Source organism: Pygoscelis adeliae, unplaced genomic scaffold (assembly GCF_000699105.1).
Source record: "Pygoscelis adeliae isolate BGI_AS28 unplaced genomic scaffold, ASM69910v1 Scaffold14, whole genome shotgun sequence".
Lineage (NCBI taxonomy): Eukaryota > Metazoa > Chordata > Aves > Sphenisciformes > Spheniscidae > Pygoscelis > Pygoscelis adeliae.
The window spans coordinates 12493808-12497650 of record NW_008825109.1 but is presented as its reverse complement, the minus strand read 5'-3'; the positions used below and the strand labels follow the sequence as shown (position 1 = coordinate 12497650).

The following is a 3843-nucleotide window of genomic DNA, read 5'->3' as shown; positions in this document are numbered from 1 at the left end:
CACACGCACACACACCCCTCCCACCAAAGCCCATCAGGACATTCACAAAACCAGAAGGCGTTCAGCACATCAGTCTGACAAGAGCTTTCAAAATTACTTTGAACCACTGAACTTTGCACCTTGCTCCAGCATCCAGAAAATACAAACAGGAGTCTCTGTGGAAGGTGTAACTACATGTAATATGAACTTTTTTAATGAACTATTTTTTTTAAATAAATAACAAGATGTGCATATCTAAAAGAGTGACTCTACAGCACTTCAAGTAGATCTTGCCAATTACTTAGTAGTTGGTGCAAATACTTTCAGTAAACCAGTCTGGTGGTTCTGCTCTCCCTCACCAAGAGGCAATAAAGCTTTAAATACCAGCAGTAGCAGGTATAACCCCCTCCCCATATTCAAGCCCATCACACAAGCAGCCCGCCTGCCACACAGCCCAAACACATGCAGCCCATTCATGGGGAGATAGGTAACCCACCCCCGCTACGTGACCCGGGGTGCATTTCTGAGGTAAGGGAGGACACCTGCACGTTGGTCGCGGGCAAGTGCAGCTCTGGCCGTGTGACGAGAGCACGAGCCTGCAGCCTCTCGGATCCACCAGGCAAATGGTCGGTCAGGCAACCCTGAACTCAACTGATCAAAACACAAAAACTGTAAAGGTTGTATCCTTGGAAGGTTGCCTCCTATCAAGATGAAGAAAAAAAAAAAAAAAAAAAAAAGAGCACAGCTCCCAGAACACTTCCCTTGTGTACCAAGTCCTGAGTGGATATTGCATGCGATCACCTCCTGCCATTCAGGACTGCATCAACATCCCTATTTTGATTGTTGGAGACATACGACTATCATCTTCTGTATGAACTACCTCAGTATTAAGAAGTTAGTGGCTATTGCTTTCAGGAAAGAAAAGCAGTCCGTACCATATTATTAGCTAAAATTTTTCAATAGTAAGTACATCAAATACATGGCATGAGGAGAAGCACACACACGTGCTATTACAATTTTCTCGTTACTACCTCAAAAAAGAGCAAAGAGAGGAAGTAAGTAGTATTAGACCTTGCCTAACACCATACATTATTTCGAGACGTGAATATCCTTAAAGGTTTGTGCTTCTTTTTAAAAAAAAAGGGCTGAGCTGACACACCTTTATTCTGCTATTCCAGTCATTACACTTGCCAATATGCTGCTGAATCACAGGTCTGAAATAACAGTGGGTGTGGGAAACCAAAGGACAGATAAAACAGACTTTAAATCCGTGTTATCAACCAACACTCGGTCTCTCTCCAGAAGCAGTAGAACTTGATAATACACATTGCTGAGAGGCCAGCTAAATATCACCCTTTAAAATCCAGTTTCTTCAATCTATTGTTCTGAGATGACCATCACGATAATTATTAGTTAGAGCTGACACACTGCTGAAACACGTATGACCTCTCCACATCGTTTTTTCCAACGACTAGAAAAATCACCATTCACCCACCCTCATCGCTGAACCCGCTGTGTAGAGGACGCCGGCCGAGGGAAGGGTCTGCACAGCATGATGGGCAGCGTGAGATGGTCTTCCTCCATGAGAGAAAAAAAAAAAAAAAAAAAAAAAAGCAAAAAAAAAAAAAAAAAAAAAAGGATGTACACATGCACCAGCGCAAGCGGCCCCTACATCAGCAGTGCCGGACTGCCTGGAGTGCGGGGAATCCTGCGATACACACGCCTTAGCTCTTCAGCAGCAAAATGCCTGATAAAAAGTATTTTACTGGACGGAAATACAGACTGGGCAAAATCAGAAGCTGCTTTTTTTTTTTAAACTTCCCAGGCCATTTACCTTTATTCACATGCTTTAGTCTTAATATGAACATTACAGATAACCCAAGAGACACCTAACGACGTTAGAGAAGCACACAAGAGCTGTGAGCAACAAGAGTAACGTGATTAATTATTTGCTTCAGGAGATGAATTACAACTTTTAACTAGGAGTCAAGATGACCAGTAAACATGAAAGAAAAAATTCCTTTTGACGCGATCCAGATGCTTTAACTCCACAATAAACTAGAGCTAGCTTCAGTGAGAAATGGGCTGTTTGTAGTTAGAGCGCTTATGAATACAAACCTACATCTCCAAGTACTGCTGAAGTTTGACACATACTTCCTGTATGACAGTAAGAAAACATCCGATGAACAATGTTGGGAACCACAGTTCTGAATAAGGTATGCTGATGACTCAGGCATCTCTTGGAAATCCAATATATTTCTGCTTGTATGTGGTTTCTTCACACTAACAGAAAACAATCAGGACAAACTTTGAGGTCTCCAGAACAAACTCTCGTTATTCATGGAGCACGGAATTTTTGTTCTTTTGAGGAAAGATGATGAGTTAGTGGTATGGTAATCTCTCCATCTTTCAACCGTGCATCAGCCCACTGTACCTTCACAATTTTTCTTCTTACATGCAAATAAGCTGAACAATGTTAAAGTTTGTCATCAATTAGCCATCCATGAGTCTCACTAAGCAATGAGATACTTGCTTTGGAGTCAAATAATATTTTTTACAAAATATTCTCAAGATTGGCCTTCCCCACCCCAATACGCAGTTAGGGATAACGTAGGTAACAAGGAGTTTCAGGTAATATAATAACCAGGGGATTCAGCAGAAACAAAAAAGAAAATCCCTGCCATGAAAAAAGCTTGTTATTTTATACCGTTTCCCTAGATACTCAGACAAGTAATCCTCATCCATAGATGCCGAAATCATCATCCATAGGTGCTGATTACAACTTCAGAATTATTGGTAATTTCATTTTTACTGCAGTATGGACTGTGGTAGATCACCTGGTAATCTCCAACCACCCTTAAGCTTATCCTCAATTTAAAACTAAAGCAATCCTGAACTACTGACCTGCAAGCAGCAGTTCAGTTGAAAACTGTAACATTTCTTCTTCGGTATTATTGACAGAAAGCGCGAACAGGCAGCTCCGACCAGTGTCTACCAGGTATTACGTAAGAGAGTATCTGATATAATAATTAAGGGATATTTAAGTAAACCATCAACAACAGGTTTTGTAAAAGATAACCTTGTTCATGGAAGTTGTCAGGTGCACAGTAGCAACAAATGAAGCTGTGTTAAACACACAGGACACACACATAGCATGGGACCTGGAAGCAAAACTCTGCTACGTTAACCTGCTAGCACACCTCAATTTAAAACACTACTGACTGAGGAACGAAGAGACAAAATCAGTGCTAACTACTTCCAACTATGATAGCAGTCTTTGGCGAGACATGCCTCTCCCTCCAAACGAGCTTCTTGAATGCAAGTCGTACCACTTTAACCAATTATACCTCAATCACCGCATTCTCACTGTACACTCTTACGACTGGAGACATTAAACTTCCACACTGACTATACCAAAGCAAATATACCTTTATCCTCTCATAAAAGCATCACATGCCATAAAAAAAAAAAAAAAAAAAAATCAGGGAAGAGGAGACAGTCACATCACTAACCACAAGAGTTGCATTTACCAGCAACAGTTACCTTTCAAAAATAAAAAAAAAAATTAAAAAGCACTGCGATTTAATTTTAGGTTTCTTTTTCTCTTGCCAGTTCTGTTCACTTCAAGCAAAGAAGAGCTGTAGAAGGTGCCCCATTTTTTTTTGACAAAGAAACATTTTCCAGCAACTCCTGGTTGGAGTAAAAGATTCATAAACGCTGCCATTCGCTTAACCCCATTTCACGATGCACGTTAATACGAGTCCCTAAATCCAGCACTTCTTTACTCCAGCAAGAGCGCGTCAGGGCCAGCCCTGTGTCACACGCTGGAAATAGCGTTCACCTTTAGCAGGCGCGGATGCCGGG

At 41.2% G+C, this 3843-nt stretch overlaps 1 long non-coding RNA gene across 1 annotated transcript in view; it reads left to right on the top strand.

The window, feature by feature from the left end:
- The first annotated feature begins 6 nt into the window (after window positions 1-6).
- LOC103920129 overlaps window positions 7-3843 on the top strand; it is a 12874-nt gene continuing 9037 nt past the window's right edge. The window contains exon 1 of the long non-coding RNA XR_663777.1: window positions 7-290. This is a non-coding gene — a long non-coding RNA (uncharacterized LOC103920129). The remainder of the gene's footprint in view (window positions 291-3843) is intronic.